Source organism: Lissotriton vulgaris, unplaced genomic scaffold, assembly GCF_964263255.1.
Source record: "Lissotriton vulgaris unplaced genomic scaffold, aLisVul1.2 SCAFFOLD_1199, whole genome shotgun sequence".
Lineage (NCBI taxonomy): Eukaryota > Metazoa > Chordata > Amphibia > Caudata > Salamandridae > Lissotriton > Lissotriton vulgaris.
Window position 1 is genome coordinate 108,666 of NW_028251169.1, and position 21,309 is coordinate 129,974.

Sequence of the window (21,309 nt, forward strand, 5' to 3'; positions counted from 1 at the left end):
CCTGCTTATTCAACAAGCATTGGCAAATGCAATATGTTGCACTTGTGAGATTAATATTAAGCTGTTTTTTTTGTAAATTGTAGTTTGGTGAGCAGTTGTGCAATAAAAAAAAAGAAACTATTAAAGTGTTATGACTTGTTTCTTGAGAAAGGCAATACAATGTGCTGTTACTTGTGGTACTATAAAGCAATGAGTATAGGACCATTTAAAGCACTGGCTATGTTTAGAACTATTCAACTGATATTTCAATTAAACTCACAAGGTATCAGGCATTTTATATTCAAACCCTAAGAATTATCGAAATGCGTACATATATTTTACTGTCCTTTCATTATCTAGCACCAAGACAAACAAGTATGCAAAGAGGGAGTGGAAAGGGGTAAGTAACAACAAACAGAGTATGAGATCAAGAGCGAGGCAGAGCTACAAGAGAGAAAGTGCAGGCACAAAGCGAGAAAGAGACAGTGAGTGAAAAAGAGAGAAAGAGTTAGGAAAGAGTCGCAGAGTGACAGAGAGAGAGATGAGCAGCCAGAAGGGGCAGAGAAAGGAAACGGAAGCTCCTTTGCGGTTTTCAGCGCGGGGACACTCTGTTTTTGAGTAACAAGGCGCTTTACAAATGGCTTCTATTCTATTCTATTCTATTCTAGTTATAGTCTTAGCTGTCCTCTTGGTAAGGTTATACTTCAGGCCCAACCTGCAAAGAAGATAGCCACTAAACGCTTCCTGTTATAATTCACAGTTTCACTTCATCAGGTGCTCGGGAGGCAAGCCTGAAAACGTGGTTTGGTCTGTTACTGTTTTAACTTCCATGCTCTCACAAATGTATTTACTCATCGACTCGTCCATTCACTCAGGTAATCACTCATCGATGCGATGAGACCCTCATCGAGATCACGTCATTGGGTGGCGACGCTATATTGACGATGTCTCATGCTGTGGACAGGGACAAAAGATGAATTGGATTCATTCCATCGCTGGTTGAAACAACAGAGCCTGGACATCCAGTTCACACTTCAGTCGGACAACAACAAAGTGGATTTCCTGGACATCACCATTTTCCATGAGGACAACAAACTTTCCACTACCCTTACCGAAAGCCAGCCGAACGCAAATCTTTACTTCAATACAATAACCACCACCCCCGGGGTCTAAGGGGCAACCTACCTGTAGGTCAATTTTTACGAATGCGCCATAATTGCACAAGGAGAGGTGACTACTTTAAAGAATCGGAAGACCTGAGCGCAAGACTCCTTGAAAGAGGCTATCCACGTAGACTTATTAAGAAAGTGCGGAAGCTGGCATGGTATAGCCCTCGTGAAGCACTTCTCACAACACCAGAAAAGAATGATGTGAGCCAAGAGAGTATGATTTGTGTAACGACCTATTGCACTCAGAGCAACGCAATCCGCGAAATCATCAATATTCATTGGGCATTGATTGCTGATGACATTAACCAACATGATCCCCCAATGCATTCCTTCAAAAAGGCTAATAGAATTAGAGACCATGTGGTCTGTTCCTTCCTGGACACCCCGGAACCACCAACCCTAAAAACAATGTGGAACCTACCTGTGACCTTGGGCCATTTCAGATGCGGACAGTATAAGGCCTGCAAACCTACCATACAAACCAACCAATTTACATACAGACACCAAAGAATAGATCTTAGATCCTTCACCAATTGCAATACCAGTTCCGTAATCTACTGCATCACATGTCCGTGTGGATTAGCTTACATAGGACAAACTCAACAAAAGATAAAAGCACGCATCCTACAACATTGCAGTAGAGTAAGGTGTGACGTCCAGGGTGCACCGCTGGTGGAGCACTGCAAAACAGCCAACCACACACCTGAGGATTTAAAGTGGGTGGTCCTTGAGAAGGTATCCCTGGGTCCAAGGGGAGGTAATATTGGTCTAATCCTTTACCTGAGAGAAAGCAAATGGTGTCATGATCTAGCTTAGCGGCGCCTGCCTGGCCTCCTAAACTACATCTCCCAGGAGGCCGTGGGCTAGGACGCTCGCTATGTAAGGAGGGCGGGCCCGAATGGTGTTGTGCTTGATTCTGATGCTTGGCTGTTTCCGGGTTGTTGAGTTCCGGGATGTTCAAGGGTTACAATCCTGGAGATCGTGAGGAAACCTGGCGCATCAGTATTTTTGGAGAAGACTGAGTTCGCTCGAGAGTTGAGAGCGTTGATGCAGGCGGACGGCCCCTCCTTCGTCCTTCGGGATATAGCGGGGAAGTTGTTCCTGTACGAGGTGAGGGGGCGCGAAGCAGAGTGCTTCCCGTCAGAAGTGAGTGACTGAGGTTCTGGGCATTGGTATGGCTGTACTAATTTCTATTTACAGCGAGTGCGCAATGCGGTGGTTAATACCACGCATCACCGTTACGAAGAAACATGAGGTGAATGTTCTTCGTGGTCTTATGGAATGCAAATACCAAAGCAGGAAGCAGTGGTAGTTCTTACCACACTTCGCCATGTTTGGGGGACTTAAATAGGATTGATAAAACTACATTCTGGGCACTGTGGATTACAAATGCCAAAGCGGGAGGCAGTGGTACCAGTTACTACACCTTGCCGTATTTGGATGTTTTGTTGGTTATACCAAAAGAGATACTAGTTATAGCTTTCGGTATGGTGAAGGAACCACATCTGACCAAGTATTTTCTGTTCTGGGGATTTAAAGGAAGGAAGTATTATTTTGGACGTTCGTCAGTCTTGGGGTACAATTCCCTGCATCATTCTTTGTTGTGATTCATTGCTTGATTTGCTGAGACTCTGGCTTTTGAGAAAAAGTTCCCATATTTATTATAATAGATTTTCCAAGAATCTGAGGGGGTAGGTCGACATCTCATCTAAGTACTACTTTAGTCGAGGTATTCTTAATTGCAATTATTAACATATATGCTTATGTTGAATAGGTGAGGAAGTATCTTGAGTACGTTGGAACTGTTACTGAAGCAGGAACTCTAGAGGCGTGCTCAAGGTGAATTGAATTACACTAGAGAGAAAATACGAGAGTAGACTGTATCCTTGAATGAATATTCATTGTGTATTTTCTCTTGCAGGTTTCCTTTTCCCTGCTGTTCCCTTCCTACCCTTCCCTCGCCCGAATGCTCGAGCACTCTGTATTATATATATGTTAGTGTGTTGGTGAGGCCAGGAGGTGGACCATTCTTGCTACATCTGGATTGTGCGGAGTGCGACCTGACAGAATCACGCACCCAAGTATTTCACTCCGCCTGGTCTAGTTGTGGCAGGCATGGCCTCCATGGAGGATGTGCTTCATGCGTTGGTCTTGGTCCAGAAAGAGTTGGCATCCTCTAAGGTGGAAACAGCCGCATTGAAAGAGAAGGTAGAGCAGCTTACGGGGAATCCTTTTAACACCTCGTCAGCAGCATCACAGATCCAAGTTAATGTGCTCCCGCCCATTCCATTGGCTAGCCCCGAGAGGTATCAGGGGATCCCTGCAAAATACAGGTGTTTTTGATGCAGGTGATGTTACATTTCTCTTGCAAACCTGCTTCATTCCCAAACAACCACTCAAGGGTAGCGTTTGCTATTTCATATTTGGTGGGGGATGCTGCCAATTGGGCAGTACCGTTGGTTAAAAACAATGATGCAGTATTGTCCGATTGGTCTGCTTTTCCAAGCTGAATTTGAACGGGTATTTGACCGTCGAGCAACTACCTTTAGTGCCGATAGAGAATTACTAGACTTAAGTCAGGGGAAGGGGGATCTGATCACTTATCTAACTACTTTAAACCGTTTGGGGGCAGAGGCAAAATGGCCAGAGGAGAAACGTATGCCTCTTTTTTATCAGGGGTTGTGTGAGGAATTGAAGGATGTTGTGGCCCAGATTGATCCCCAACCTCCCTCATGTGTAGACATGATTAATTTGACATTAAGGTTGGCTAGTCGCATGGCTGAAAGAGGGGGTGAAAGGAGGAAATGGGAGAGAGGTTCTCACAGATACGACTGTCCTCCTCACAAGGTGTTAGGAATACCTGAGAACAGTGCTGAACCAATGGAGATAGGAGCCCTCAGATCCCCTCTATCAAGAGAAGAAAGAGAAAGCAGGAGAGTGCAGGGTTTGTGTATGTATTGTGGGAAAAAGGGGCATTACGTAAAAACCCAAACCCAAGACACCTAATACATGGACAAGGAGTAAAAGGGTGGCAGTATTCGCCACTGTTAAGGAGGTTGAGAGAGAACCCCACCAAACTGAGGAGGAAAATAACAGACAAGATTGGAAGCTCACCTCGCTTTCCACTTCAGGGATAGGAGAAACTGAGTCTCACATTGTGGTCTCTATGAACCTTGAATTCAAGCAACAGAACCATCAGGTATTGGTCATGCTGGATTCAGGGGCAACTGGTAACTTTATTGATGGTGGTTTAGTGAGAATCCCAAGGAAGTATTAGCTGTAGATGGCCAGCCACTGAAGTCCGGTCGCATCCCTGAAAGGACAGAAGAAATGGTATTATCGGTGGATGTCAAGGGCGAGAGACACTCTGAGATGCTAACATTAAAAATCATAGATGCCCCTCAGTACAAGGTTATTCTCGGAATGCCGTGGCTGTGTCACCACAATTCTGCTATTGATTGGAAAACCAAATCCTTTTGATTCCTGTCAGAGACCTGTCAAACTCATTTAGTTCCCTGTTCCTCATCAAAGGTAGCAGCTTTGACCTTCCCTTTTCTTGCCGCTACGGCTGTTGAAAAAGAAATTCTATTACCTGAACAGTATGGCTCATATGGTGATGTATTTAGTGAAACCAAAGTGGAACAATTGCCTTCTCATAGGGAGTACGATTGCCGCATAGACTTAGTGGATTTTGCTACCATCCCTACCTGTAGAGTATACGTGTTGTTGGTGCCCGAAACCACACATTTGAAGGAGTACTTAGACCACTATCTGGATATCGGGTTTATTCGGCCTTCACATTCCCCAGCAGCCTCTCCTTTGTTTTTTATTGCTAAAGCCAACGGGGCTCATCGGGCTTGTGTGGACTATCGAATGTTGAATAAAAACACCATCCGCAATAGGTATCCTCTCCTCCTCTTTTCATTTCTACTAGACCAAGTTAGGGAAGCCAAGATCGAAGCCAGGTCAGACCTGAGCGGGGCATACCACTTGGTTAGAATACGTGAGGGGGACAAGTGGAAGACTGCCTTCAAGACACGTTATGGACTTTACGAATACTTGGTTATGCCGTTCGGCCTTTGCAACGCCCCAGCGGCATTCCAATTTTTCCTAAACGATGTCTTGAAGGAATATGTATATCACTTCGTAGTGGTCTACATTGATGATATTCTGGTGTATTCCATGGAGGAGGCATGCCACACTGCTCAGGTTTGTATGGTGTTGGATAAGCTGCGTGAATATCGGTACTTTGTGAAACTAAGTAAGTGTGAATTTGGAGTGACAGAAGTGGAGTTTCTGGGGGAGATGCTAAGTCCGGAGGGTCTGCACATGTCGGAGCGTAAGGTGCAAGCAGTACAGGATTGGCCAGTCCCGAGAAATGTGAGGGAGGTCCAAAATTTTCTTGGATTTGCAAATTATTATCGCAGTTTTATTCTTCATTTTTCCCAAGTGGCAGTCCCCAGTACTAAGTTGTTGAGGAAAGGGGCACCTTTTGTTTGGTCCAGAGAGGCTGGGGAGGCGTTCGACTATTTAAAGAAGTCCTTTATCACTGCTCCAGTGCTCTCCCATCCAAACTAGGGCATCCATTTGAGTTGGAAGTTGATGCTTCTGATGAAGCTATTGGGGCTGTTTTATCACAAAGGGACCGGTACACTGGACAGCTTCATCCGGTAGCCTACTTGTCAAAGAAGTTAAGTCATGCCGAAGCTAATTACACCATAGCCGAGAAAGAACTCCTAGCTATTAAGAGAGTGTTCCAAGAGTGGAGACATTATTTGTGGGGGGCCTGTCATCCCATTACAGTATATTTGGACCACCGTAATCTTCAGTATATGAAGTCAGCCAGGCATCTTACGCAGAGGCAAATGCATTGAATGCTATTTTTTGCAGAATTTGATTTTGTGGTGACATTTAGGCCAGGCATTGAGAATCACAAGGCAGATTCCTTGTCTCAGCAGGAGTTGCCAGCCATTCCTAGGTGTGAGGACACTCATGCCATTATACAACCATCCAGGGTGGTATGTGTTGTAGGAGCTGAAACTTTCTTAGAAGAAGTCAGAGGCCATAAAACCCTTGATGCATGGGAGACTTGGGCAGCAGAGAAAGATGTGCGGGCCGTGAAGCAGGGTTTGCCATTTCACGACAATAAACTACATCTGCCCACGGCTGAGTTGCAGAAAAAGGCCTTTACATGGTGTCACGTTATACCCATGGCTGGACATCCTGGCATACGCAAAACTATGCAATTGGTTCAGAGACATTATTGGGGGGCATAAAAAACGAGAGGGTGGCAGTGATTAAGCAGGCAAAAAAAAAAACCTTGCGAAATTGCAAAGCGCCTCGCGAACACCCACGAACACGCAAAGCGCCTCGCGAACACCCGCGAACACGCAAAAACAAAAAAATCCGCAAATTCGCGCGAATTCACAAATTTTGCGGATTGCCAATTCGTAAATCCGCAAATTTGCAAATTGCCAATTCGCAAAATTCGCCTATGCTTAATAGTAACCCAGTTCCAACACCACATGAACACAAGCTAGTGGCAGGGCCCCAAGGGAGGGAAGGTATCAGACAGTCAAACCTAGCTTCCCCAGAGAAAGGAGGTGGGATGGTGAATAATAAATGGGTATATCTGGAACCGGCGCAAGCAGGCCAAAGGGGTAAGAAACTGAGGAAAATGAACCCTTTAAATAGGTCACAAGTGCTGTCAACCTTTTCCAAATGTATAAGCCTGAGTGGGATTGGTTCAAAAGATTTGAGACAGGTGGGCTTTATAGAAACTACAAATGGTAGGGAAATAACAAAAGTACTACTATACTCGGACCTGGTAAAAATGGCAATTATGTAAGCAGCCAGTGAGATATCCCAAGGGGGAGTAAGGGTTATCCCAGAAAAGGGTTTAAGGGACGAACTACAACCTGGAAGGAATTTCTTAAAGTGCCATGCAGGTCTGGGAAGGAGACAGGTGAGGCTACAAAAGGATAACGAAGAAGAGGGTAGCCACCTGAATATAGTGATAAATAACACAGTAAAAGAGGACTCATGGGGTAGCTGGAGTCAAGGAAGCTATTTAGGAGACCCCTCGGAGAGATATTTGGATGGGATTGGGGAAGTCGGCGGTTTAAGTGAGATAGAATAGGAGATGGGGGTGTCGCATAGTCTAAGTCTCTTATTGTGGAATATAAATGGGTTTTGTCAATGAGTTAAAACAAGAACATATAAAGAAACAAGTAAATAAAGTAGCAATTGCCTGCCTACAAGAGACCTGGGCATGCGGCGAAACCCCCAGCTTCGAGGGCTACTATCAAGTAAATCGTTTGGCCAAGAGGAAAAGATTTGGCCGCCCCTCAGGGGGAACTATGACGCTCATTTCAACAAAAATATTAAGAAATGTTGTTCTGCTGAAAGTGAAATGTAAATGGTTACTGGCTTGCAGGTTAAATCTTCTGACCCTGGATAAAAAATGTGAAATGATAACTGTTATAAATGTGTATATGCAGTAGGACAATGTGGGAGAATATGTAACTGAGATGGGGAACTTCAAAGAGGATATAGAGTCCCTATTAGAAATGTTTGCCCCCGATGTATTGTTAATTATAGGGGATTTTAACCATAAGTTGCACCCAATGAAGGCGGACCGCTGGAATACAGAACTGTTGGATGCCTATGGAATTAACTATGCTAACTTTCCAGCATGTGATCCCTTGAAACAGGATTTGGAATTGGCCAATTATTTAGGGGAAAGGTTTTTTTGTGCTTAATTAGCAGATTGAAAACAGACTGCCCGGCAAAGAAGACCTTTAAAAAAGGTTCACAAAATTGCCCAATCGATTATGTTTTCATGTTAGCCTGGAACTTCCCTTTAGTGCGGGAATTTAATTTACATCAAAGCGAGGGTAGTGACCATATTCTGCTTTAATTGACGGTACAAGGGGGAAGGATGGAACCCAGAGAAAAGGTGATCCTATAAGAAGTGGATTACCCAAAATGGGCGACAATAAGACTAACAGATGAGTACCAGGAAAAGTTAAAGTCCTTTCAACTAAAGGTTGAATTAGTAAATATGGAGAGAAAAAACTTGGAATGGTACGAGGAAAAGATAACCCAAGTAGTTCAATGCCTTAGGATAGAATTAAAAAAGGATAAAAGAAAAGGTACAATAAACCGGGCCAGTCCATTGAAATGGTTTTCAATGGATTGCCAAATTAAGAAAAGAGAGGTAAGGACAGAAGTTAGAAGGCAAAGGAAAGAGTTCAACCAAGAGAGGCAAAGTTATCTCATTAAATTGAAATCGGAGCTCAAAAAGATGGTCACCGTCGCAAAAAGGGGATATAAGGAGAAATGCTGGGGTGATTTCCTAGAATCAATCGAGGCGAAGAATCTGAGACAATTCTGGAAATTGATAAAATCAGCTTCGGCTCGCCTAGCTGGAGAAATGAAATGCGCCGTAAGCGAGATAGCCTGGGATAAATATTTAAGGGGGCTGTTTGGAGTCCGAATACCCCCAGGAGACACAGAACACCACGTGTTACAGGAAATCTCAGAAGAACTTAAAGTAGATTTTACTGAAGAGTGAGTAGAAGATACGAATGAGAAGCTGAATCTAACCCGGGCAGCAGGCCGGATAATCTCCCAGCAATAATCTTAAAGTTACAAACAAAGTGGTGGGCACGTTTCCTATCTCAGCTGTTTCAAGAAATTTTAACAGAAGGTAAAATGCCAATAAATTGGAAGGGCGCAATAATTAGGCCAATCCAAAAAAAAGCAGTGTGGGCGAACCCCAAAATTACAGATTGATAAACCTTTTGGACATAGGGGAAAAGGTATTTTCAAAACTTGTCCAAAATAGATTAAATGCCTGGGTGGACGAGTGCTCAATCGTACACATCGAACAGGGAGGATTTAGAGAAGGGCACTCCACAATAGACCACTGTTTTTCATTATGGGCAATGGCAAGGAAGTCAACGGAACAGAACAGAAAGCTCTGCTGCTGCTTTGTTGACTTCCGTGCCACCTTCGATTCAGTGGATCAGGTCTGCCTCTGGGAAACGCTAGTTAATAAAAATATCCCAAAAGACCTGCTGACTATAATAAAAGAAGTACACCGAGGCAATTGGGCTCAAGTAATTAGGGATACTGAGGGGTCCTTAACGCCAAAAATACCCATTGGAAACGGCCTGAGACAGGGCTGCGTATTGGCCCCCCAGTTATTTTCTATACTTCTATCAGATCTACCAGATTGTCTAGAAGTGGAGGGTAGCGCCAGTCCAAGAATGAATGGTAAAAAGGTCCTGTGTCTTTTATCCGAGGATGACCTTGTAATAGTGGACCACACAGAAATAGGCCTACAAAGGAAGCTGAAATCTTTTAGTGATTATTGTGTAAAGAAATTTTTAACAGTAAACTTAGACAAGACAAAAATTCTTTGCTTTGGAAAAAAAGCGTCTAAATTTAATTGGTTTTTAGGTGATCTTAAATTATAATCCGTTGATGAATACCGCTACCTAGGGGTGTGGTTTGACAAAACATTAAAATGGCATACACACCTAGCAGCCCAAAAAGCGAAGGCACAAACTTCAATCGCTGGTTTAAAAATGTTTAATCGTGACTATGGGGATATGTCCCATCGACCACTATTAAAGGCTTTCAGTGCAATGATACCACCGCAAGTACTCTATGGAGCAGAAATTCTTTATTTGAGTGGTAAAGGAGTCTGGGACTTGGAGGAAGGAAAATGCCTGTAAAACCTTTTATCCCTACCCCCATCAGCAATGGTCCAAGCAATAAGATCAGAATTAGGATCAACTGCTTGAGGGGTACAATCACAAGCAGCATTGATCAGATTTTGGAAACGCCTGGAAAACGAAAAAGGACAAAAAATCGTACAATGGTGTCGGAAAGAGATACAACAAATTAACCTAAATTGGGAAAAAATATGTAGGAAGAAAATGGTACAGGCCTGTGAGAATATAACAGTGGATATATGCCGAGATTCGCTAAAGATAGTGTACAAAAAAAGATCTAAAGTCAAGAAAAATCAGTAGAGTTCATGATGAACACATGGGCAAAGGAAAACTGGTTCCCTTATTTGGACATCCTACCAAACCAGTGGTTCAGACAAGAGATCCTAAGGTTGCGCATTGGGATCAACCCATGGCTAATAAATAAAGGAATTAAAACTAAAATGCTGGATCCAAAAGGGTGTTGCAAATGTAGGCTGGGAACAAAAGGGGATTTGTGCACATTCTTTTGGACTGTATAAACATTTTAGAACTACGTAAACTCTGGCTGGGCCTAATATTAGTAAAATATGTTATAAGAACTTGTGCGCAAGCGATCGATCCCATCACAGAATGTCTTGTATTGAAATAGCAATTGCTTTAGGGAAGTTCTTAAAGGAAGTACAGAGATTCATAATAAGTTAGAATGAATATTTTATAATTTTATAATAAATGAATTTATATCTTGTCTAGGAGAATTGGTTGGTTTTATCAAACCGATGGGGTAAGGATTTTACTAAGAAAGTGATATTTTATGAGCATCTATTTTAAATGATACGTAGCTAGGGTGAGAACATTCTATAAATTGTGGTAGAAGAAGATTTTAACCTGTAACTAGCTTGCGAGATTGCTGTATAATATTTTAAAACATCATTAATTGCTATTTATTTGTTTAAAGATCATGATCTAAATAAACATACTTTTTGACTTAACTTGACAACTTCTAAAATAACACCCACTCATGTCATTCACTCCCTAAATTGAACAAAGGCTGCTTTGATCACCGCGCGCGCTAATGGAGCATTTTAATACACCGTACACAAATAATTAAAATCATGTGTGAAACGTGATAATGATGAGGTGGGGTGACTTAATTAATTAAAGACAAGGGGACAAGCATTACGCTGATCCCTTTTAATCATAATATAATAAAGAAAAGTATCCAGAAAACACAGTCAACAGAATATCTGGCACTACCTCCGGTAGACAACAATAAATCTCATACAGCCAAAGTTTTCGTGCTTGAGGGAATGCTGGGAGGCCCATTAACATCCAGGAGTGGGAGAAAAACAATGTGCTTTTCGTTAATGGCAAACTTACCGTATTCATGTATGAAACACTACATCGACCATAGAGAACTGCTGAAGCGAGCCCCCCCTCGCCCCCCAAAGCACCAACCTATCAATTTGTGAAATAAGGTGGGTTCTTAGGAAACCTAGAAAAATAAAAGTTACCTGATAAAATCTGATTCTTTCTCGTATTGTTATTACATTGACACAGTATGTGCTGGTTTGCAATAAAAACATTTAAAATTAGTTTCTACTCACCCATCGGAATATTTCATGCTCTCCTGCATACCCCTGCCTAAAATTGTCTACAAGCCATCAAAATCTAGCATAGTGGGTCCTGAAAGGAGAGATAACAGCGTGATCATGTTGGATTTCACGTTTCATCAAAATTATTGGAAGGTTCCCCTGGTTATTGAACACAGGTAGGGGGAGTACTGCAGAAAGAAAAAGGGACCTGTGGTTTGTACTTAGCTCAATGGAGTCAGGGATACTGACTAGGACAAGGCAATACAAGGGCAAAGCTAATTTCTAGAAGGTCCTAGAGTTATCACATCATAATGTAGTGGTAATGTAAATATCAAGCACTTTCCATTTTTGTATATCTATGCCGCTCGCATAGAGGTCTTTGCCTAACTGAACTTTGTCCGGCACTGCAGGAGCAGCTTACTTGCCTTCCTGCCCTTGTCCAGACTCTACAACCATCAGCGTGAGGAGCAGTGCGTGAGCGAGGCCGCAGAGGAGGTGAGAGGTGCGGCCCCGGGACTGTGAGGACCAGCAAGCAACACCAAAAGCTGGTCCTCTTCCCGAGGGAGCCGCGCCCCCTCCCAGTGCCACGCCCCCAGCCAGCGCTCATAACCTCTTAAGATATATGTTCATTCAACACATAATCTTTAATCCATATACAGTGTTTACTACCCATTCTGGTGTTCATTTCGACCTATAGTTAATTCTACCTGTTATCTAAAAAAACATTCTTATATAAGGACCTCCATTGAATCTCAACCTTGACAATGACGATAAACCCTTCTTTGAGCATATATCTAAAATAATGTTGTTTAGATCCTAGATTATTTTTGAGCTGTCAAAGTGTCCTGAAGAAGGTGTAAACATTACAAACAAACACCGAAACGCAGCGTCGACCTTTGTCCTTTGACTTTTTTAATGTAGATTTGTTTCACTTCTGTGAATATTTTTATTGCATTTTATTTTAGATTGTAACCCTGACAGGGAGGTATTTTAATATATTGTGTTTATACTTTTTACTTTTCTGGTGGATTTGTTTACCTGTTAGATTTGATTATTATATATTTTTTGGATATACAAAAATGGAAAGTGCTTGATATTTACATTACCACTACATTATGATGTGATAACTCTAGGACCTTCTAGAAATTGGATTTCACGTTTCACCATGGGCCAAGCAGGTGTTTTAAAACTGGAGGCAGCGTGAAGTTTGAGGCTTTCTTAATGAAACAAATAACCGAGCGTCAGGAGGGCCTAAGGGAGTCTTCGAAGTGTCAAACACGGATTGCCAATGGCACTGAATTTGTTTTCGTATTTGTGGTTCTTGCTAAGGAAAAGCAGACTTCATTGGAGCATACATTTGTGGTACAATTGCCAGCTCTCAGGAATGTGAAAGTGGAAACACTGAGAATAATGTTAAGAGCGTTTTTTTGCTGTTAAAACGCACACTGACCTTCGCATTAGTCGTGTGAATGTGTTTATTTAACAGTTTGACAGATATTATGACCGGAAAGAGATTTTTGTTATTTCCGATTATGTCGTTCACAACAGCTGCTGAAAACAAGCGCGGCCCGTCATGGTACGTGCATGGCTCTTTACAGGAGCGGACAGAAGATGTGACCACGGGGACTGCCTTTACTGGCGGTGAAAAAAAAGTCCCCAGTGTATCACGCCGCCAATAAAACATCCAATTCCCGCTTTCTGTCTTGTTTGTCTCACCGCTTGCACGCTGGAATCGTATCTATTCCAAAAGTCCTCTGCTTGGCAGAGCAGCGCATGCGCTGCTTTCGTCAGGCCGAGACCTAAAAATGGGCTTTTACAAGGAACACTAGAAGCATCCAGAGCTGCTGCTGTGTTCTTTTTAAGAGTGCACATACACGTCACATCTGGTTTTAAAATGTCCTCTTACCCAAATCCTTTCATTGATGCACGCTTCTGCAAGAGGACAAAAGAGCTTCTCAGGGATCCCTGCAGGAATCCAGTGGTTCTTCTTAAGGATCCCTTCAGGAGGTCAGCAGTTTTTCTCAGGGATCCCTTCATGAGGTCAGCGTTTTTCTCAGAGATCCCTTCAGGAGGTCAGCGGTTCTTCTTAGGGATCCCTTCAGGAGGTCAGTGGTTCTTCTCAGGGATCCCTGCAGGAGTTCAGTTGGTCTTCTCAGGGATCCCTGCAGGAGCTTCAGGAGGCCATCAGAGCTTCTCATCAGAGCTTCTCATGGACCCCTTAAGGAGTTCAGCGCTTTTCTCAGGGCACAACAGGAGGTCAGCGCCCCTTATCAGGGATCCTTTCAGGAGGTCAGCGGTTCTTCTCAGTGATCCCTTAAGAAAATCAACGGTTCTTCTCAGGGATCCCGTAAGAAGGTCAGCTGTTCTTCTTAGGAATCCCTTCAGGAGGTCAGATGCTCTTCTCAGGGATCTCTGCCCGAGGACAGCTCAGGGATCCCTTCAGTGGGTCGGCAGATCTCAGGAATCCTTTCTGAAGGTCAGCAGTTCTTCTCAGGGATCCTTTCAGGAGGACAACTGCTTTCTCAGGGATCTATTCAGGAGGCCAGCTGTTCATCTCAGGGATCCCTTAAGGGGTTTAGCGGTTCTTCTCAGGGATCCATTCAGGAGGACAGCTGCTCTACTCAGGGTCCCTGCCGGAGGACAACTGTTGAACTCTCAGAGATCCCTTCAGGAGGTCAGCAGATCATCTCAGGGATCCCTGCAGATGGTCAATAGTTTTTCTCAATCAATCAATCAGAGTACTTGTACTTACCCGTGAGGGTCTCAAGGCGCTGAGGGGAGGGGGGGCGCCGCTACTGCTCGAAGAGCCAGGTCTTGAGGAGTCTTCTGAACGTGAGTAGGTCTCTGGTATGCCGTAGGTGGGCAGGGAGGGTGTTCCAGGTCTTGGCGGCGAGGTAGGAGAAGGATCTGCCGCCGGAGGTCATTCGTTGGAGGGGGGGAACCAGCTCACGTCGAAGGCACTTGCTATAAGACACATAATCAGAGACTGACTGTGTTTCTGGTGTTGGTTTTGTAAATAAACCAAAGTACACATTAGGGCAACACTCAGGCCACTGTTTACTAACAAGGGTGCTGTGGGGATATCGGTAAATACAAAAATCACACTACACCGAGGCCGTCTATGAAGAAAGGAATTTACTGCACCTTAAAAAGACTGATATCTGCTGAGAGATTCCACCCTCCTATTACACCTCAAACTGGAGAGGAAAAATATCAATAACAATTAACCATTGAAAAAAATAGAAAAATATGTAGTAGCGCGCTCTAGTGTATGCACGTCACGTAGGCTACGCAGGCTGCGTAAGTGTTTGGCGCGCAGAACCGTTAATCGGCAGTTGAGGCGCGGCGCTCTTCAAGGGTAGACGTGTTTTAATAAAGATGGTTAAACACTACCAGGTTGCAGCATCATCATTGCTGGGGAATCGATAACATTACAATGGCGACGAGGGTGGGATTGACTATCCCTACCCCGCAGTGAACCAGACGCCAACCAAGCAAGCACCCTGAAGAGCGCGGCAGGGCCGAACAACCCTAAGCCCCCCCAGAGGTCGGAACGGCGGAAAGTCGAGGAAGGCACACAGAGCAGTGAGCCCACGAGGTAGCGTCCATTGGTCAAGGAACAAGCTGGATACCTTGATAAAGAGCGAGGGGGCTGACACAGGTGGTCCCCAGAACCACACGTACAAAGCAGAACGAGATAGTGTGCCAGGAAGCCCCAAGGGCCAAACGAGCCACCAGCCCACGATCAAGAGCGAAAGAATGAGCGTTCAAACAGGATATGCGACAGCGCCGCTGTAATTCCTGCCCAGGCCGGGAGAGCCGTTGATGAAGTGGGAGGATTGGAGAGAGTACATTGACAACTTCATTGGCGTGCTAGAGGACGAGAGCGAAGAGACATTCAAACCATCTAGGAAAAAACGCATCCTGCTGTTGAACCTAGGCCCGGAAGGGTTGAGAGTGTATAAAAGCTTGGTGCCGAAGCAAAGGAACAACACGGACGATGATGTGTACGCTCACGCAGTCGAGGACCTGAACGAACACTTTAGACCAGCGGTGTGTGTATCCGTGGACAGGTTCAATTTTCAACAAAGAAGGCAGCGCCCAGGAGAGACGGTAGAGGAGTACGTGGCAGCACTAAAACGGCTGGCGGCCACGTGCAAGTACGACAACTGGGAGGAGGAGTTCATAAAGGACCAATTGGTAATGCACACCACGTGCACCTCCGTGCAAGATAAGTTGTGGGCCAGCGGAGAAACCACCCTGAAGGATGTGATGGTCATCGTCAAAAGGGCAGAGCTGGCGAGGAGGTGTGCGGATGCAACAAAGAAAGAGACGGCGTCCAGCGCCATGATGAACAAGGTAGATGAGGACGAGCCCCGTAAGGACCACTCGATGAAAAAGACAACAGAAAAGAGTGGCGCCAAGTGGAGCAGTAATGGCCGACCTCCAGGAAGGCACACGGGCACCAACCGGAAGCCATGCTACAGGTGCGGAAACAGGACGCACGAGGCGCATGATAAAAAATGTCCGGCGTTTTGGGCCAAATGCATGTACTGTGGAATAATCGGACACTTCGAGAAGGTGTGCAGAAAGAAGGCCTCCAAGAGCACGGTGAGACTCATCAGCCAGCACAGCGACATGCAGGAAGACACACCGGAGGAGGAGGTAGCCACGGTGCTGGGCGTATACGACCAGGTACTGGGAGCGGACGGACAAGTCATGAATGTGGATGGGAAAAGATCTATGAAGCCGGTGTTGGAAATGACCATGGGAGGAATCATGATCAGCATAATAGCTGACACCGGTTCGCCGTATACCATCGTCCAGAGGGCCGTGTGGGAGGAGAAGTTCGCACCACGACTAGGCCCGGAACTGGAGAGGTTAGCTATCCGCCCAGTCATGTACAACGGGGACCGCATACCAATGGCGGGATTCCGACCACTGAAGTTTGAGTTCCGGGGCCGATCGGCCTGCTGCAAGCTCTACGTATCGGAAAAGGGACCATCCGTGCTGGGGTGGCTGGACCAGGGTGACCTGGGCATCAAGTTGGATCCTGGGGGTGTGGAGCAGATCTTACTAACTGAACACGAATCGTGGCCTGACCAAGACAGATGGAGGAAGACATTCCCCAAGGTATTTGGAGGCACGGTGGGGAAACTAGAGAAATTTGCACATAGGATCTTCCTGAAGGACAAGGCAGTACCCGTGGCCCACCGAGCCAGGAACATTCCCATCGCAGTGCGAGAGGTGGTGCAAGAGGAGCTCCAAGAGCTGGAGAAGAAAGGGATCATTCAGCCCATCACATGTGCGGAATGGCTGGCGCCACTGGTGGTGGTTAAGAAGCCCAACGGGAAGGTCCGGTTGTGCGTGGACCTCAGGGAGCTTAACAAGAACATTGTAGTAGAAAGATTTCCCCTGCCAAGAATAGAGGAGATGCTGGCCAGCACCCGGGGCATCAAATGGTACTCCACCATCGACTTGACTTCCGCCTACCACCAAATTGCCCTGCATCCGGAGAGCCGCCACCTCACATCGTTTATCACCCCGTTTGGGTGTTACCAGTTTCTCCGCATGCCATTCGGGCTGACGACTGCAGCGGCAGTCTTCCAAAAATTGATGCACCAGCTCTTCCAAAATAGCACGGGCGTCCAATACTTTCAGGACGACATCCTGATAATGGGCCGAGACAAGCTGGACCATGACGCAAAACTGGGGAAGGTGCTACGGATTTTGAAAGGGAAAGGTCTCACCGCGGAATGGTCCAAGTGCCGCATTGGAATGTCGTCAGTGACATACCTGGGACATGAAATAGGCGTGGAGGGAGTGACCCCCAAGGCTGAAAATGTCAAGGCGATCCGCGAGGCACCCCCTCCAATCAGCAAAGACGAAGTAAGATCATTTCTCGGCATGGCCGAGCACTATGGAAAATTCGTGCAACATTTCGCCTCCAGGACCCACCATATGAGGCAACTTACGAAGGAAAACACCCAGTTTCGATGGTCAGGAGAGACACAGAGTGAGTTCGATGATGTCAAGAAAGCGATCACAGAAGCCATTCCCCTTCAGGGGTATGACCCCCAAGGCAGAACGGTCTTGACCACGGATGCCAGCGACAAGGGCCTGGGAGCAGTCCTGATGCAGGACAGAGGGCAAGGACAGATGGAGACAATAAGTTTTGCCTCGCGCATGCTGTCGGACACTGAGAAAAGGTACAGTGTAATTGAGAAGGAGATGCTGGCAGTGGTGTGGGCCACTGAGAGGTTCAGACAATTTCTGTGGGGCACAAGGTTCCTATTGAGAACGGACCACAAACTCCTGCTAAAGGTGCTGACGTCAATTGGGCACACCGAAGCCACACCTAGAATATCAAAAATGTCATTGAAGCTACTAGAGTTCCGGTATGACGTAGAACATGTACCAGGGAACAGGAATCGTGTGGCAGATTACCTAAGCAGAGCTGCTGCGATGGAATCCAGCGGCGAGAACATGGCAGGAACAGAGGAGTGGGTGGCACTCACAGAGGACCAGGAGGCCTCCATCAGCCTCACAGAATGGGAACAGGCATATGATGAGGATGCAGTGTTAAAGGAGGTGAAGAAGTTTGTGACGCAAGGGTGGCCCGAAAAGAGAGCACTTGTAAGGGAACTTAGACCCTACTATGAAGTCAGAGAAGAACTATTGATAGGCGACAAGGGAGTGTTTGTACACAGGGGCGAGAGAGTAATACCACCCGCTAACCTCATCGACCGGCTACTAGACACACTCCACGAGGGACACCTTGGGATCTGCAAATTGAGGCTGAGAGCCAGGCAAGACTACTGGTGGCCTGGAATGGACTTGAAGGCAGAAAGACATGTCAGGAACTGCACCAGGTGTCAAGGAGCGGATAAGACCCTCAAACTCCTCCGACCTGAGCTGGGCAAGTTTGATCTACCAAAGAACCCTTGGCAAGAACTGAGTGTAGACATCCTGGGCCCTGTTCTGGACATGCAAGGAGTGCAAAAATACGTGTGTGTCATGGTGGACAGGTACTCGAAATGGCCAGAGATAATGATAAGAGAAACCATGGACACAGATGCAATTATCAAGTTCCTGGCAGACACGTTCGTGAGGGAAGGCATCCCCAAGACTGTGTATAGCGACAATGGGCCCCAGTTCAAATCGGAGAAGTGGAACAGATTCATGAAAAGAAATGGTATAGGAGCCAAGCACACAGCCATATATCACCCAGCCGGAAACGGCTTAGTGGAACGGTTCAACAGTGTGGTAATGGGGTCAATCCAAGCTGCCATAGCTGATGACAAGGACTGGGAAGCAGAAATTTGGCATATGATCTGGGCCTACAGGATAACGCCTACCAGCACAGGATACAGCCCGTTCCAAATACTCAGAGGAAGAGAACCTTTCACACAGGACAATCGAGTGTGGAAGGAGAAAACAGTCACCAGTGAATGGTCGCCCGCTGTAGTGCGAGCCAACCTCGAGAAAGCCCAAGCAACCTACACCAAACATTACGATCGCAGACGGAAAGTACGGGACACTGGACTAGAGGAAGGAGAGTGGGTGCGAGTGAGGTTGGCCAATGCGCAGAGGAAAGGAGAGAGCAAATACAGCAAGCCCATGCAGGTGAAGGAAGTACGGGGCAGGGCGGCCCTACTGAGTGATGGCAACGTCTGGTCGCAAGACCGCATGGAGAGGTGTAACAAAATCTTGAACTGGAATCAGAGGACCACGGACTTGGATGAGGAAGAAACGGAGTTGGGGGAGCAGGAGACTCCGGAGGGGGCGCTCGAGGAGAATGGAGAAGATGCGCAAGAACTAGAGACAAGGGAGCACGAGCAGGAGTGGATGGCCCGAGGATGTCGGAGAGAAGGAGAAGAAGGCGCGGCCGCGCAGGAGTCAGAAGGAAGCAATGAATGTGAGAGCCTCAACACCCCGGTAAGACTGACCCGTAGTGGCAGGGTGGTGGTTAAACCAGCAAAATTTAGAGACTATGAACTAAACTGTGGACAATGAGAAACTGTCTCCATGTTGGGAAAAAAGGGGAGATATGTTGTAGCGCGCTCTAGTGTATGCACGTCACGTAGGCCACGTAACGTGCCGCGCCCGCGCAAGGCTACGCAGGCTGCGTAAGTGTTTGGCGCGCAGAACCATTAATCGGCAGTTGAGGCGCGGCGCTCTTCAAGGGTAGACGTGTTTTAATAAAGACGGTTAAACACTACCAGGTTGCAGCGTCATCATTGGTGGGGAATCGATAACATTACAAAATATATGTATATTATGGACTACAAGTCCCAGAATGCAGTTTAAACACCTGACCTAGATTTGGTCGTCATGCCTGGACCTGGGAAATATACAATCTCTGATGAGGATGGTGGGGAGTGCATTCCAGCTCAGTGATATTTTTGCTTTTAGAATGTGGCTGTAAGTTCTAAACCATTACACTTAAAGATGTTTTTTAAGTTTCACTTTCATATAAAACAATTCCTCATTCAGAGCCCGATCCATCATTTCATGCAGGTAGCCTGAAAAAGCCACTAGCTTAAAAGCATTTTATCATGTAGAACTTTGTTTTTTATGTAAATAATAACCCTTCGGGCACGTTTCCTTTTCAATAGAATACCCAGAAGCTTAAAATGAATAGGCAGAAATCCTTTCCAAAACGACTCTGACTTAAAAATTGTTCGTGATTGATTTTAAAAGTTATGTGATTACATTAGGGAATAGTCTAACGAGATAAGGTCATTAATGAAGTGTTCGTACTCTATAGTATCAGTGTCACATTATAGATATTTAAAATAAATCTTCACTCGCCATACTTTAAAAATGGAGATTGAATATTAAAAAAAAAAAAAAAAGTCATCCTCCCCGTGAACCCCGGTCTCCCGCGTGACAGGCGGGGATACTGACCACTATACTAACGAGGAACCGGTGAATTTCAACCTGCTGGGCCGCTCCTCATGTGGCCTTCGAGCCGCCTCTCCCCGATATGCTACCGGTTCGTGCCATTTATCAACTCCTTGACACCAACACAGGGGGCCACGGGCTCAACAAACACACACACTCTCTCCCCCCATACACACACAAACACACTCCTCCCTCACACCTCACAGCAACCCTCTCGCCTCCAGGCAGACGCTCTCAGCAGCATCCCCTGATGCCAGAGTCCCCACAACCAGCTCCCAGGGCTGCTTCAGACGGGGCCCCGGCCTGGCTCTTCAGCCCAGGGGCCCCTGGCTCTGTCTGAAGAGGGGGCATTGCAGCGGGGGCTGCACACAGGGAGGGGGGGGGGGGGGGCGGGAGACACCACCCCCCTCGCCCCCGCCGGAGGAGAGAGCTGGGCTGTAAAGGTGAAGAGGGGAGGCAGGAAAAGCCCCGGCGTGTGAGGGTCCGAGAAAGAGGCGCTTTCCATTGGGAAGCAGAGGGAAAAAAAGTGAAGAGTTTGCAAAAATCCTTCGAGCCGGATTTGAACCAGCGACCTAAGGATGACTGTCACTTCACTACAGTCCTACGCTCTACCAACTGAGCTATCGAAAGGTCGACTGGGTACTCATGACAAGGCGCTATATGGCATAAGAACTGGGCAGAGAGGCTATCTTTCTGTTCCTAATTATATTCATAAAGCTGCAAACCCGACAGATATTTAACTTACTGAGACAATGGGTGGATAGTAACTGAATTTGATGATATATTTCCATTTAATATTTTTGGATTCAAAAGTTAATGATGGGGTATATTATCTAGGTACATATATTTATAGCGCCCAAACACCATAGGTTTCTTGGTTTTGGATCAGAATTATATTTGTTTTTGTCTTTTTAATTTATTTCGGGTGTTTCGTGTATA

The 21,309-nt window shown here is 45.8% G+C and overlaps 1 non-coding gene across 1 annotated transcript; it reads right to left on the reverse strand.

Annotated features, from left to right (window-relative positions):
* Positions 1-20,914: 20,914 nt before the first annotated feature.
* On the reverse strand, positions 20,915-21,000 carry TRNAY-GUA (transfer RNA tyrosine (anticodon GUA)). Its single transcript is given in 2 exon segments — positions 20,915-20,950; positions 20,964-21,000. It is a non-coding gene; the product is annotated as a tRNA-Tyr (tRNA).
* Positions 21,001-21,309: the final 309 nt, after the last annotated feature.